This window comes from Manis pentadactyla, chromosome 3, assembly GCF_030020395.1.
Source record: "Manis pentadactyla isolate mManPen7 chromosome 3, mManPen7.hap1, whole genome shotgun sequence".
NCBI classification, from domain to species: Eukaryota; Metazoa; Chordata; class Mammalia; order Pholidota; family Manidae; genus Manis; species Manis pentadactyla.
The window spans coordinates 78,755,896-78,773,107 of record NC_080021.1 but is presented as its reverse complement, the minus strand read 5'-3'; the positions used below and the strand labels follow the sequence as shown (position 1 = coordinate 78,773,107).

Sequence of the window (17,212 nt, the reverse complement as noted above, 5' to 3'; positions counted from 1 at the left end):
AAATCTTTTTTTTAATTTTCGCCAATATTCAATTATCCATTAAAACATACTGACTACACAATAGTATTATCAGATTTGACACAAACTCTTCAGTTTCATTGTTACTTCCAAAACTTCAGGCCCACATCTCCTCATGCCTGGATCACTACAACCACTAACTTTAGTGAGGGTATTTTTGGATTATTCAATCAATATCTTTTCATTGCTAATTGTTACAAAGCTCTCCACCTACTGAATCAATAATGCTAACTTCATCATGAGTTAGTTACAATACATCATGAGTTAGTTAGAATACAGTCTAGAACAAATAAATCTTTGCTCAACTTAGAATCTCCAAATAGAAGTGTTTTAAGAAATCTATACTAGAGTAGGGAGGAAAAAACAAGTGGAGTAGGAAGGCAAGGCGAAACCCCCTCCCACACACACCAAGGAAGCAACTACAGCAAATACAACTAACCCTAAATATGGCTGGAAGACTGCAGAGGTCTACACCTGATCAGGAAAGAAATCCAGTTTCTCTTGGGCACCCAAGAACTCTGCACACCTGGCCCTGGAGCTGTGCTATGGGAACACAAGTCCACATTGCATTGGGTTCTGGTGATTAGCAGCAGTGGACACCAGAGACAGTCAGAGCACTCTGGAATGCAGAGACTCCAGCCACATGTGGAGGACAGGCAAGTTCAATTAGTCCTGTTGAGACCCAAACCAAAAGCAGCAGTTTGAAAGATTTACAAGCAGTGGGAAGGCTGCTAGAGAGGCAAGGGTTGGACAGAGCCCTCTCTGACGAGAAAGGGCAGGTAGATATTTCCATAGCCCTCTCTCAGCCCAACAAGTCAGGTACTCTCGGGAGTCCCAAAGGCTCCACATCCCCCAATGGCAGCTCATCCCCAAGGTGCTTCCCTGCATGTCCACTAGTCCCAGCAGCAGTCAGACTTTTTGCCTGGCAGGTGGAGAGAAACCTTGCTGTCTGGAGGCTTTCCCACCTTTCCCAGCCCTCTCTCAGCCCAAATGAGGAGGTGCCAGTGTGAGCCAGCTTTGAGTGTTCCTTCCTCCTTCCTGGCAGCCCAATCCTATGTCATACTCCTCAGCACAACTGCCCCCCCACATCACAGCCCATGGTTCACAAAGGGCAGGCACAGGCCAGCTGCTACCTCTGGCAGACTAAAATCAGCCCCAGCAGACAGGCAGAAAGATGGCTCCACCCAAAACTATCCTAGCATAAGTACTAGCTACACCGCTCACATAGAGCCTCTGTTGACAGAGATCAGCCATTGCTGGCAGAAAGGAAGAAATGTGACACCACTCATAGCCCACCAAAAGCAACTGGGGCTCCACCACAAAGGAGAAACAAGCACTGGAGAGGAAAGACTCCTGAACTTATGGGCACCACAGAACTCTTTCTTTATAAAGCCATTACTCTTTAGACCAGGAGGCATAGCAGGTCCATCTAATACAAAGGAAGAAACACAGAAACCCTGACAAAATAAAAAGGCAGAGGAATATTTTCCAAAAAAACTATAGGATAAGAAACCAGAGAGAGAGCTAAATAAAACAGAGATCACCAATCTTCGTGATAAAGATTTCAAAGTAACAGTCATAAATATGCTCACTGATCTGTGGAAAACTATTGACAATCTCAGCAATGACTACAACAAAGAGAAGAGTTGAAAAAGAGCCACCCATGCTGAAAAATGCAGAAGCTGAAATGAAAAGTACAATGGGGGGAATAAATAATAGATTGCTGCAGATAGAGAGACAATCAATCAGATGGAAATTAGAGAACAGAAAAACAACAAATCCAAGGAACAGAGAGAAAAGAAGAATCTCTAGAAACAAGAGGATATTTAAAAAGCTGTGTAACAACTCCAAATGACACAATATTTGCATAATAGAGGTACCAGAGGAGATGAGGGATACAAAGGAATGGGAAGTCCCTTTCAAGAAATAATTGCTGAAAAATCCTCCAATCTGGGGAAGGAAACAGATATCCACGCAGTGGAAGCAAAGAGAGCCAGAAACAAAAGGAACCCTAAGAAGACAATACCAAGACATATAACAATTAAAATGACGAAGATTAAGGAAAAAGAGAGGGTACTGAAAGCAGCTAGAGAGAGGAAAAAATTATTTATAAGGGAAATCCCAGCAGGCTACCAGTAAACTTCTCAGCAGAAACTCTACAGGCCAGAAGGGAGTGGCATGACATATTTAATGTATTGAAACAAAAGGACCTTCAACCAAGAATCCTCTACTAGACAAGGATATCAATTAAAATTGAAGGAAAGGTTAAAAGTTTCTTAGATAAATGAAAGTTGAAGGAATTGACTACCATTCAACCAGCCTTGCAGAATATATTAAAGGGACTTCTGTAGAATGGAAATTTTATTAAGCCTAAAAAATTTTTAACAGCAAAAATAAACTCAGAGTAAAGGTAGTAGACCAATTATTTACCAAGCAAATGAAAAATTAAAACAAAACTAGTAAAACCAACAATACAAAAAAAATAGTCAAGGGATACATAAAAAATGCACATTATGATATCTAATAAAGTGTGGAGGAAGAAGAAGAAAAAAGAAGTACTTTTAGATTGTGTTTGAAATAGAGCGATCATCAACTTAATATAGACTGTTATATATTAAGGACACTATCCATGAACCTTACGGTAACCACAAACCTAAAGCCTACAAGAGAAACACAAAAAATTTTAAAAAAGAACTACAATCACAACAGTGAAGAAAACCATCAAACAAAAAGGGAACAGTATAAGAGAGGAACTACAACAACATCCAGAAAACAATTAATGAAATAGCAGTAAGAACACACCTATCAATCGCTACCATAAATGTACCAGTCAAAAGACCCAGAGTGGCAGAATGGATGAAGAAACAAGATCAATCTACATGCTGCCTACAAGGCACTCATTTCAGGACCAAAGACATATATAAACTCAAAGAGAAGGGATAGAAAATAATATTACATGCAAATAATAGGGGAAAAAAGCATGGGTAGCAGTACTTGTATCAAACACAACAGATTCAAGACAAAGTAACAAGAGACATATTAGGACATTACATAATGATAAAGGGATCAATCCAACAAGAGAATATTGCAATTATAAATATGCACGCAACAAAGGGGCACCTAAATATGTGAAACAAATACTAACAGAATTAAAGGGGGAAATAGAATGCAATTCAATCATATTAGACTTTAACACCCCAACTTACATCAACATCTGATTATCCAGAAAGAAAATAAGTAAGGCAACAAACACATTGAAAAGCACTTTAGATCAGATGCAGTTAACAGATATACACAGAACATTCTACCCAAAAGAAACAGGACACACATTTTTCTCAAGTCACATGGAACACACTTCAGAAATGATCACATATACACAAACACGTGGAAGCTAAACAACATGGTCCTAAATAATCAATGGATCAATGAAAAATAAAAGTAGAAATCAAGCAATGCAAATAAAACCAAAAATATAACAGTGTAAAATATGTGGGACACCACAAAAGCAGTTCTGAAAGTCAAGTACATAGCCATACCAGCCTACCTCAAGAAACAAGAACAATCCCAAATAACCAGTCTAAACTCACAACTGAAGAAACTAGAAAATGAAGAACAAATGAAACCCAAAGTTAGTAGAAGGAAGGACATAATAAAGATCAGAGCAAAAATAAAATAAAGAATAAAGTAATAGATAAAGGTCAATGAAACTAAGAGCTTTGAGGATATAAACAAAATAGACAAACCCCTAGCCATTTTCAAAAAAAAAAGAGGACATAAACAAAATCATAAAAGATAAAGAAATAGTTACAGCTAACACCACAGAAATACAAAGAATTATTAGAAAATTCTATGAAAAATTATATGCCAATAAATTGGACAACCTAGAAGAAAAGAACAAATTCCTAGAAAAGTACAGCCATCCAAGATTGACCCAGAAAGAAGCAGAAAAACTAAACAGACAAATTACCAGGATGAAGTTGAATTTGTTATAAAAAAAACTCCCTACAAACAAAATTTCAGTACCAGGTGGCTTCACAGCAGAATTCTACTAAACATTTAAGGAAGAGGTACTATCTATAGTATTCTAAAAAAGACATGGAACCATAAAACTCTTAGAAGAAAACATATAGTATTCTAAAAAACAGAAGAGGAGGGAATACTTCTAAACATCACCTAATACCAAAACCAAAGAAAGAGACTACAAAACAGAAAATTATAGGCCAATATCTCTGATGAACATAGATGCAAAAATTCTCAAGAAAATGTTAGCAAACTGAATTCAAAAATACATGAAAAGGACCATCCATCATAACCAGGTGAGATTTATTCCAGGGATGCAAGAATGGTATAATATTCATAAATCGATCAATATGGTAACACCACATTAACAAAATGAAGGATAAAAATCGTATCATCTTCTCAATAGATGCTGAAAAAGCATTTGACAAAATTCAACATCCATTCATGATAAAAACTCTCAACAAAATGAGTATAGAGAGAATTTACCTCAACATAATAAAAGCTATATATGACAAACCCACAGTTATCATCACACTCAATGGTGAAAAGCAACATCCATTCATGATAAAAACTCTCAACAAAATGAGTATAGAGAGAATTTACCTCAACATAATAAAAGCTATAAATGACAAACCCACAGTTATCATCACACTCAATGGTGAAAAGCTGAAAGCTTTTCCTCTATGATCAGAAACAAGACAAGGATGTGCACTCTCACCACTTTTACTCAACACAGTACTCGAGGTCAAATCCATAGCAATCAGACAAGATAAAGAGATAAGAGGCATCCAAATTGGTAAAGAAAAAGTAAAACTGTCACTATTTGCAGATGACATGATACTATATATAGAAAACTCTAAAGACTCCACTAAAAACTGTTAGAACTAATAACTGGATTCAGCAAAGCTGCAGGATACAAAATTAATACACAGAAATCTGTTGTGTTCCTACATACTAACAACTGGTAGAAAGTTAGAAAAGGTAATCAGAAACTAGAAAAACAAAAATCGGGAAAACAATTCCATTTGAAATAGCATCAAAAAGAATAAAATACCTAGGAATAATTCTAACCAAAGATGTGAAAGACCTGTACTCTGAAAACTATAAGAAACTGAAGAGAGAAATTAAAGAAGATGCAAATAAATGGAGATCTATCCCATGCTCATGGATAGGAAGAGTGTCCTATGCCATATAGACATATGAAATCTTTATCAAGACTTTTTTTTGAAACATAAGAAGTTTAATAGCTTTATTAAATAACCAAAACACCTTTTATTCCCAAAATTGGTAAAGAATAAATAATATAATTTACAATATGGTACAAAAAATAATCAGGAGGGTCAGGCATTCTGCTTTATACATACATTGTATATGTGTATTTGTATCTATAAAACAAATTCACATCTCAAACAAGCCAAAAACCTTAGATGATATGGCTTAATGACTATTAAAAGAAACAGTATTAGCCCTGCTGCCCAGACCACAGGAAGAATTAATATTGTCAAAATGGCCATTTTTCCCAAAGCAATTTACAGACTCAGTACAATCACTATCAAAATACCAATGTTATTTTTCAATGAACTAGAGCAAATAATTTTAAAATTAATATGGAACAAAAAAAGACCCTGAATAGCCAAAGCAATCCTGAGAAAGAAGAACAAAGTTGGGGGGGGATTACACTCCCTGACTTCAAGTTATACTACAAAGCCACAGTAATCAAAACAGTATGGTAATGTCATAGGAACATACCCATAAATCAATGGAACAGAATAGAAAGTCCAGAAATAAACCCACAGGCATGGTTAATTAACATATGATAAAGGAGCCATGAATATACAATGGAGAAAAGAGAGTGTCTTCAATAATTGGTGCTGGGAAAACTGGACAGTTACATGCAAGAGAATGAAACTAGATTACTGTCTAACTCCATACACAAAAGTAAACTCAAAATGAATCAAATACCTAAATGTAAGTAAGACATGGAACCATAAAACTCTTAGAAGAAAACATAGGTGAAAATCTCTTACATATAAGCAATTTTTTTCCTAGACACATCTCCTTGAGCAATGGAAACAAAATCAAAACTGAAGAAGTAAGACTACATCAAACTAAAAAAGCTTCTATATGGCATAGGACACTATCAACAGAACAAAAAGGCAACCTACAGTAATGGAAGAATATATTTGTAAATGATTTATCTGATAAGGGGTTAACATCCAAAATGTATAAAGAACTCATATGCCTCACCACCAAAACAACAAATAACCCTATTGAAAAATGAGTAGAGTATGTGAACAGACATCTTTCCAAAGAAATACGGATGGCCAACAGGCACATGAAAAGATGCTCCACATTGCTAATCATCAGGGAAATGCAAATAAAAATCACAAGGAAATATCACCTCACACTATTCATAATGGCCACTATCCAAAAGACAAGAAATACCAAGTGTTGGAGAGGATGTGGAGAAAAGGGAACCCTTCTATACTGTTGGTGGGAATGTAAATTGGTGCAGCCATTGTGGAAAGCAGTATGGAGGTTCCTCAAAAAAACTAAAAGAAATACCATAAACCCAGTAATTCCTCTTCTAAGACTTTACCTGAAGAAAACAAAATTCCTGATTCAAAATGACATATGCACCCATACGTTTACTGCTGCATTATTTACAATAGCTAAGACATGGAAGCAGCCAAATTGTCCATCAATAGATGAATGGATAAAGAAGAGGTGGTACATATACACAATGGGATATTATTCAGCCATAAAAGAAATCCTGTCTTTGGGGCAACATGGATGGACCTAGAGGATATTATGCTAAGTGATATAAGTCAGGTAGAGAAAGACAAATACCATACGATTTCACTTATTTGTGGAATATAAAAACAAAACAAAATAAAATGAACAAAATAGCAGTAGACTCATAGACACTGAGAAGTGACTGGTGGTTAACATGGGGGAGGGGTTGAGATGGGTGGTGAGGAGAGTAAGGGGGATAAAGGGGCACAAAATTCTCAACCATAATATAAATTGGTCATGGGGATGGTAGTACAGCATAGAAAATATAGTCACTGATTCTGTACCATATTCCTATGCTGACAGATAGATAGTATTTACACTAGCTGGGGTGAGGATCTAATAATGTGGGTAGCTGGTGAACCACTGTGCTATATATTTGAAACCAATGTAAGATTGTATATCAACTATATTTCAATAAACAAAGGAAAAATATAAAATAAAATTACATAAATATCTTAAAAAAAGGAAATCTATACCAAATAAGAACTTAGAAGGAATGTGTTTTTTCATTTGAAAAACAAAGCTTTATTGAGAGAGAAGACAGTTGCCAGCAGAAATGCCAAAATTGGACTTTATATACCAATAGCTAAGCCTGGAGGACTGGACACCATAGAGTATAAATAATGAAGCCACTGAAAAAATAGATGCCATAAAGGTAGAAATTTCCACCCCACAGAAAGAAGAAAAGCCCATCTGATACCTGGAGGAGGGGCCTGGGGTAAATAAACTAGAAGAGAGACTAGATGTTCTTATTCAAACCCCATTTGGGGTTGATTCTTGGTGTAGCAAAGAAATAAGGGGCAGTGAAATATTTATATATATGTATTAGGGGAGAATCTCAGGAACTGATGAAATTTACAAATTTCCCTTAGAGCATCCTAGTATTCAGCAAAGTACCAGAACAACAAAGGGCCAATTCAGAAGGTGAATTAGAAATGCCTGAGGGAGAAGTCTGAGCCGATGACACTTGACAGAGCTTCCTAACTTCTACATAGCTACATGGAGACATCATCAGGGGATGCAGAAGTTATCCCTTGCCCAATGAGAAACTCAAGTATTGAGATGAGTAACCTAGAAGAGGGCTGAACTTACTACAAGTTGGTCACAGAGTTGGAAACCTTGAGACCAAGCTAGGTGGGTGTCTCAAGCCCCATGATACTGCCCAAAATGTTCAGACTATGTTATCAGCCTCATATGAAATTATACAAGATCAAGATATTCAGGGACAACACGTATCAGCCACACTGCAGCAAAGACCAGTACAGGCATGAAGAAGAGTATATCCAGTAGTCCTTCCCCATGATTTTTTTTAAGGCTTTGCATACAGTTACCATTCAAGGATGAAGGAAAAGAGAAAGAAAAAAATTCAAGAAACTAATTATTGATCTGTAAGGGACTAACCTCTGAACTGGATGGCAGCTTAGATATATAAGCATTATTGGGGCTGGAAAAAAATCAACTGAACTGAGTATATTGGAACACGTTAAAACTACTAATGTACTTTAGACAAATGGTGGGCTTTGAGTCAAACTGTGTTGCATTATAGTAATCTCATAGTTAATCTTGCAAGCTTTAGGTTCTCCATAAACTAGCCCATCTTCTACATAGAGGCCAGATTTATGAACTCTAATATTACCAGCCCACCATCTCCCCAAACTTAAAACAGGTAACCTATTAAAAATAGGTGTCATTTTACATTAAAGATCTCAAGCAATAGCCCATGACTCATACAAATGAAAACCTTTTCCCAAACACATCTCTTTCCTTACCAACAGAACTGGGTACTTAAGCTCTGTTTAGTACACTTTGACATGGTAGTGTAATTATCTATTTACATTCTTCTTCCCCCCTTCTACATTGCAAGTTCCCTGAGGGCAGGGGTCATGTCTTAATTTATCTATTGTAGCACTAGCAATGGACTCATTTTTGTCTTACAGTAGAAACTCCATAAATGTTTAACTAAAAAAAAAGTTCTCTTTTTGCTAATTTCTAACTTTGTAATTATTGATATAATGTCTTTCTCTTTCTTATTTGATAATGAAAAATGGGACTATTCCCTATAGAATTCACCATTCCATGTGATGGGGTTCAGGACACACTACCCAAAATAAGAAACCTTGTTATAGTGAATATTTCAAGCTGAAGGAATTTGTAAAATGGCAGTTGCAGGAAGGATTCTTGTGACCTTCCCTTGGTCATAAGACTGTCATGTGAGAGGTACCTCCCTATACCAAGAGGAATGGAGCAGCCTGATCTCTGAATGCAGAGGGATGCTGGGAGGAATATGAATGAACAGGCCTTGCTGTTTTTTCCCAGTTTATTACCCTTAGTCCATACCTTTTCTGTCTATCCTATTTTTTTACAACTCTCTGTTCTTCATCAAACCTAGCATAAAAACATTTACATTTAACCACACCATCAAGTTTTCATTTTCTTAAGAAGGCTCCTGTGTCACATAAAAGTTATATTAAAAATAAATTTGTATGCTTTTCTCTTGTAAATCTGTCCTTTGTCACAGGAGCCCCAGTTGAGAACTTAGAAGGGAAGAGAATATTTTTCTTCCCCTACACAGGAACTTCTCCTAACTCACCTACTGTGCTCAAATCAATCTCCTCTCCTGGGCTCTGACATAAGTAATTAATCCATTATTTGAATTAGCTTACTAATTTGCTATCTTCTCTAGATCATTGATGTATGCATATTTGTCCCCTCCAATAGACTAAAGCATCTGAGGAATGACAGCAGTTTTTTAACCCTCCATTAATTATGATTAGTGAAAAGAATGAAAATAAAATTTAATATAACTGAACTTCAAAAAAATAAACCTTTAGAGTTTCCTTTATTCCCTCTTTCCTTCTTTCATTTAAAATCTCTGCTTCATCCCTACCCCAAATACAAACTGATTAGTGAGATGGACATAGAAAATGAAAGAAAACATGTGAGTTCTGGATGGAAAAGTGCCATATTATACTTTGTGTATTCCTACATATTAATAATAAATATCAACTAGACAAAGCCATGTTGGAATATATGATGCATGCTAACACCATGGCAAGCTTAAATAATACCTAATGCACATTTCTATCTGGCTCCTTTGCAGGATACCTTTTAGTCACCATCACTAGGTGATATTTTAACTTCTAATTCATTCAATATTTGTTGAACACTTACAAAACGTTAGGTCTTGTTGAAGAGTTTGGGATATTTTAGTAAACAAAGTAAACAAGAATCTCTTCCCTATGGTGCCCCCATTCTAGTAATATACATTATATACACTGGAGTATTGTTAATGCTACTCATCAGCCTTCTCTTTTCCAGGATGACTCACTCAACAATTTATTCTTATTTTAAAGCCTGTTTGCTCCAAAGGGGGAAAACATCTTTCTTGCTGTCCTCAAGCCTCTCTGCATATTCTTCAAATGTCTTTCATGCTATAAAGATCAAAACTAATGCATAGATTGGTCTACAGTAACAGTGAAATGTGATTTTTCTCTAGAAAATTCAAACAAAATAATTATAATTTTGTTAGGCAGAAAAATAGATGTGAGCAGGGTGGAGAGAGAATAAGGCCAGTAAAGCCCATGAAAAGGGACTCAAAGAGTTAATTAGATAAAATTAGAGAGCCAGAAAAGACTCACAGAGTTAATGAGTTAATCAGCTGAAACTCCAAAGGCCAGGAGTAACTTGGAATGTCCAAATATTCCGCAGAAAAAGAAAAGTATCTGAGCACAGCTCATGTCTTCATTGTGTCAATTAGATCATGCCATTATAAGTTTTACTTTAGCCTTCTAAAAGGCTCCACTTATTCTTTAACTTAATCTATATACTGTTTTTTCCTCCTCCAGCCCCTAATCAAGTAAATTGCAACCTGAGCAAGAGACAAGCATCATGATTAGTTTAGGAAACAAGCCCAGATATAAACAGCATAGCAGAAACAGGAACAATTCCATCTTAAAACTAAGTTTGCATTTTAAAAGCCAGGAAGTTAAGAAGCAAGATTCTTAACACATTCTTTAGCAAACAGACCATAACTCAGCCCACCTTGGGAACAGGGCAGGTGGTCTTGAATGGTATGTTTCCAGAGGGAACCTGCTATCCTGGGAAAGGAACCAGATCAGTAAATGCCTCATGTTAATTTTGCAGAATTACCTGAAGGACTGATAACAGAAGAGATGTAATGTCTCTCATCAAGATAAACATCTGAGACCACTTCAGCCCCTCGCTCTGTTACATTCCTGAAAAAAATCCTTAAAAGGGGGAACCCCCAGTCTTTCAGTGAGCCTCCTCTCTGAAGTCGCCCGCCCTTTCTCTCTTTAAATAAAACTTAAACCTTTCAGCACCCCTCTTCTCTGAAGTTGCCCACACTCCTGAGTGTGCAACTTTTTGCCTTAAATAACTTCTTACTGCTTAAAGTATAACATTGTGTCTCTGTGCTTTTCCAGCTGTGTCTTTGCTACTTTGCTATTTCATTTTAATCGTCCGTATTTAAGCTCAAATCTTCACTCTCTTTGTGCTATTTCAGATGAGTAGGGAGGGGCTGCTGAGAACTAAGACCCGGGCTTGAAAATTACTGTCACCTGGGTGACCCAGATGGAACTGCAGCTATATGGTCATCCTCTTTAGTGGCCTGCCTGAAAGTCTCCTTTCTTTGCCTCTAGGAAGTTTACAGAACATAATCTCACTCCGGCAAGTGCTCTGCAGCTCCCCCAAATCCTGGGGTGGTAGGGACTCAGTTCCCACACCATGCAGATCCAAGCAGACACTGGATGCAGATCCAAGTGACACTGGCTTAAGGAGTTAGTAGGGGATGCGCCCCATGCTGAGTAGCAGTTCAATGAACTTCCTTTATCCCTCTGTTCTGTCATACCCTGACACTCTAGCTTTAATGAATTCCTTCCTTACCTTGTACTCTGACTTTCCTTCATCTCCAAACCGAATTCCTCCCAACAATTTTAAATAAAGCTTTTCAACCTTCGAGGGCGCCCCCTCCTCTTTGAGGTTGCCCACACTTTCTCTTTAAGTGCTAACTTCAAATAAAACATTTACTCAGCTTCACTACTGTGTCTCTGCCCTTCAATTCTTTGTTGCAGCAGAGACAAGAACTGTGGAAATAAACAACTGCCCCTTAACAATTTTATTAAAATCAATCTCTCTTAAAAAATTTTGATCAAGTAAAACGTGATTTAGACTCCCAGTTTCCAATGATGCATGAGAAGCTTGGAAGTCACTACTCTATCTTAACAAGTGAAAAGCTAAACAGACTCAAATATCAACAATTCTTTTTGGATTCATGACAGAATTGAGGATACAGGGCAAACTGCTATCCTTAAGTCTACAGAGACAGGCAGGTAAATATAGGGAGTCACAGCTTATCAGAGCAGAGACTCACAAGCAGAAACCAATGAGGGAACCAGTGTCTGCGTACAAAAGCCTGAACTGTAGTTGACAAATTGCTAGAGGTCCCGTGAGGCAATCTGAAAGCTAAAACTCTAGGGGACCCAGTCATAGAGAGGTCCCCATGCTTTTGCGGATTTTATCTCCAGGAGGTCAACCAGGATCCCACAGTAAATGAGAGAAGAAGCCCCTCATAGAACTGACAGAGGAGGGGAAAAGGAACCATCCTGACATGTGCCAGAGCACTCTGTTCTTCTTAAGGACTGCTCACAGGAAAAATAGCTAACCAGGGCCTAACCTGTTGGGGTTTTATCATAGCGTCACTCACCTGAGGGGAAGAGAAATATCTAATTCCAGCCTACTATACCCACCCCAGAACTGAGATGCACTTAGGAAGTGTCACAGCCGAAGGACACAGGCATGCTAAAAGCATTACTTATATAAAACTAAGTAAGTCTTCCACTGATTTTTATACTTTCAACTCACTGGTCTAGCATGTATACATAGCCCATGTATATGTTTCATATACAACTTTTTAAAATTATGAATTACCTTTAGATTTTTAGTTACTTACATGTGTAGAAATATATTTTGAGTGAAGAGGCCAAACTAGATTTGTGATAAGAGAATCTTTCCTAGTTTCTGACAACTCTTAGCCATAAATGAGGATCCTGCTAGTGTGGGATATGTCTGTGTTTGTCTGTGTCTTTGTCTTTGATACAGTGCTCACTCTTTAGCTTGCTTTTTCTACAACTCCTACTTCTCTTTTTCCTTTGCATTCATGCTTAGTGAGTTCACCCATGTTGTTCTGAGGCTTGTTTTTCTTCTTTAAATTAACAACCTTACAATTGTCCCTAGGGAACTGCATGCTGTTTCTTGCTAACTTGAATCTCTACTACATCAAAATCTATTAAAGTGATTTACTCCTGCAGCATAACAATTTTATAGTAACAGAAATAAAACATTTCTGACCAGCAACACTTAATTTAAATGTAAGTGTGTTTGCCTATAAGAAATATTTTCAAATATACAATGGTACACACATTGGAAACATTACTGCTTTTACGTAATTCAGTTTATACAATAAACATTTTTAAATAGCTACCAGGATTGAGGCACTGTTATGTTTTTAAGGTATAATAATATGAGCTGCATTACCATCTACCTTTGAATGTATCTTAAATCCCTTTGGAGATTGTAAGCATGCCTTATCACAGCCTATAAATATATGCAAATGGGGGTAATAGAAATGATAGCTACCATTCTGCTTTCAAAAATAGTGTCATTCCAGCCTAGTGATTTCTGGTCAGATATGGTGAAAATGAAAAATAATAAATAATATGCCTGATTGCTATATATCAATACTGTATCTTAAGAGCAAGAACCTATTTATTTTGACTAAAAAGACCTTCTTACCAAAATTTCAGATGATGAATTTTAGTCAGACAGCCATATCAGTAAGTCACTGAACAAGTTATAAAGAAAACACTACAATGAAAGTAGCAGAATTAAAACACAAATGATGGGAGTTCTAAGGAAGCTCTTCTCTACAAAGTAGCAAAGTAGAGTTAAACACCAATATTGTTTAAATGGTAAATACCATCAGGTGGTAGCCTCCGAGTCCTCCAGCTCTCAGCTAATTACACAGATCTGGTATGTAAAAAACTAGTGGCTATATGGGACCCAGATGAGGCATCCTCCCTGACCTCAATGTCTGTGACAGAGTGTGTAGGAGTCCATCTCCACGGGGCCAATCCCAAAGAAAAGCTAGGATAGGCCTGATCTGGACTGGGACTAATGAATAAAAGTATCACAATAGAAACTCTTCAACCCTGGCCATTCTTTTAATAACTGCATAAAATGAATGATTAGATCATTTACAAGGGTCAGTTTTAGGTAAGACATGCTACTGCTGTCTGCTTATCTTATTATTTATTTTGTGTGTGAGCTTAAGGGTTAATGGACATTATTACAAATGTAAGAGAGCTAGTTCAGCCTTTGCCACACTCAAAAAATATGAGTTCATCTCCTCTCTTTGCTTTCCTTTCTGATCTTGTTACAGTATCAGAAAATTCACCTTTGGCAAGAATAGTGGCACATTTTCCTAAGATTTACACATTATTCAGGAGCCTCTCACTTCATGGAAAGATACTTTAAAATTACATACCTTTTAACAATAACTTTCCAATATAGTAATTTTTCTAAGAACAGGCTTGGGATTTTTAGTAGAAACACCAGGAAGCTAGAGGCTGCTACACAATGTTTAAGCCCCCAATTTTAGGAGGCAGATGTACAAAAGTAACTGACCTGTAAGTAGATCACAGTCAGGAAGACCTCCAATACATTACCTTAAGCTGAAGATTTTTACTGATGTTAAAAATCAATAGTAACAAGATTTCCTCTGCAGCTCTCAAGAATTACACACACCTCACCCTGTGTGTATGGAGGGGGTAATACTCAACTGGCACACTTTGGTAGAGCCATACCCATTTTTAAATACTGAAATTCTTCCATTTTAGACAGTGAGTAGGTGCAGGCTAAGCCCCCTAGTTCCTCCTTGACGCTCTGGCTATTCCAACATGAGAGAGCCTCCAGACGTCATGGCCTACTGCTGGGTTTGGGGCTTGGGGACTGTATCCCAGCAGAAGAAATGGCCACCTGGTAACATGACCAGCCAATGACTTATCCAGTCTTGGACCCCAAGGCTCCTTTGCTCTTTGCTCTTCCACAAAGTTGCACTTATGGGAGCTGCAGTGTACTGAATTTAGTTGTCAAATGCAGGATCTGATGTATGTGGACCTGTTATTTCTGGTTTGCTCTTTTACACAACCCCCACTTACCAGTCTCTTTTCTATTCAGCTCCTGCTTCATACACATGTTGCCCTGTAAGGCCTCCAAGGAATGACTATAACCCTCTGGACAAATTATATGCAATCAAGATATGGCATGCTCATTTCCAAAAGGCCTAGAGAATCTCCATATTGTGCTCTGAAATGGCCTGAGTGCCTTCTTTTAATGTTCTAAATATAAAATTCTATGTAATCAAACCATTTATGCTCTTTCACCTTTACCAGTAGATCTCTAGTTCTCCATCTTTGCTATCTCTGCCCAAAAACAAACAGAACAAATGTCTGCTTTTTTCAAGTTATGAAATATCATTAAGAAAAAGTGATATCTGGTATCCATCAAAAGATGAATGGATAAGGAAGATGTGGTACATATACACAATGGAATATTATTCAACCATAAAAAGAAAAAGAAATCCTAACATTTGCAACAACATGGATGGAGCTGGAGGGTACTATGCTCAGTGAAACAAGCCAGGTGGAGAAAGACAAATACCATATGATTTCACTTATTTGTGAAATATGAAAACAAAGCAAAACAGAGAAACAAAAGAGCACTAGACTCATAGACACTGAGAAGTGACTAGTGGTTTCCAAGGGCAAGGGAAGTGGGTGAGGGGAGGGAAAGGGGGAGAGGGACTTGAATCACTGTGATGTAGATTTGATAAAACAAATAATAATAATAATAATAAAGCAATGCTTGGGTTTGAAACTTCAATACATGACTGCCTGCCTCAGTTCCAAAGAGCACAGGAAAATATGAACCTAGCTTTTCATCTGGAGAAACCTGCCAGGTAAGGGGAAAGCAAAGGAGTTCCTAATGTTGATATAAAGGCTCAGAGGACACAATTTCAGACCCAATCACTCATCTAACAAGCTGTCAACATGACTGGTTCTAGGAAAATTGCCGAAGAAGAAAACTGTTTTTTTGTTTGGAATCACCTCCCCTCTGTGTATCCTGACCCTAATTTCTTCATAGTGTCAACCCAGTTTTTCCATTCTGGTATCACAAATCTTCCACAACAGGTGCTCAGGAGGTAGGTAGACTTGCCCTGGACTGACTCTCAGCTCCGACACTAACTGGGGTGCTCTGGCAAGTTACTTAACCAGGCTCACATTCAGCTTCTTCATCTGATGATGAGCATACCAAAAGTTCCTCTGTGGCAGGATAATACGTCCATGGATTAATCTGTAAATTTCTGCCTGTCTTCCTGTGCTCACCAAATTCTTTCAATTGAACACCAGAGACTTCTACAATTCCCTTGGCCTATTCAGATGGCACTGAGTCATCCACAGCATAAACAAGAAGAAGAAGAAAAAAGCATGAGGAGTGTGGGGCAGAGAGATTATAGATTCTGCTATGTATTTTCAGAGGGAATTTACTTACTTGGAGGAACAAGATAAACAGCACACTGAGAAAGAAACTGAGGCACTAGAGAGGTCCCACATAGACTGGAAAGGGAGGAATGGAAGAACCATAAAAATCACCAACTGTAGTATGAGGTAGCTAAATGGAATGTGGCTAAGCACCAAGCTGTCCTTTTGGTTGCCATTTAGGGAAGATACAAAATGTTGACCTATCTCCCACTTTGGAATGACACTTATATGTGCCCCCACAAGCTTCAAGAAAACAGAGACCCAAAAATGTGTGTCATATAGTAGTACACAAACTGATTCATGGTTCTGAACACTCCTACAAGCCCCAGAAGAAAAAGGTTTGTTTACTTTGTGGGTGTTGCTGACATAAAGAAAGGGAAAGCTACTTCCACTGTTCCTCCTATAGGGTGAATGAACATTAAATGAAATCATACTCTTCAACTAGTCTGGCATCGTGTAATGTTACCTGTTTTTAATCTTAATTAGTCCACTTACCAGTTCAAAGACCATATGCATGATACTCTGTTAAGCATGGCTTCCTCTTCTGTGAAATGGGCTATGCTCTTATGAGCATATCAAGGATTCTAAATAAGTGTGTGTATGTACCTGTTCTTTCCTCTTTGGTATTATGAACATCAGTGCAGCTCACCAGACACAGATTCACCAGTCTGCAGCAAAGATAGGGACCCAGGGAACAATGAATGGTCTATGCCTTCCCTCTCCCCATCCCAGAAGCTCATGCAAACTGTCTCACAGCCAGA

General features: G+C 37.6%; 1 protein-coding gene across 1 annotated transcript in view; it reads right to left on the bottom strand.

The window, feature by feature from the left end:
* The window catches only part of LOC118908913 (lipoxygenase homology domain-containing protein 1), a 378,634-nt gene that overhangs the window by 149,655 nt on the left and 211,767 nt on the right, over nt 1-17,212 (bottom strand). The window lies entirely within an intron of this gene.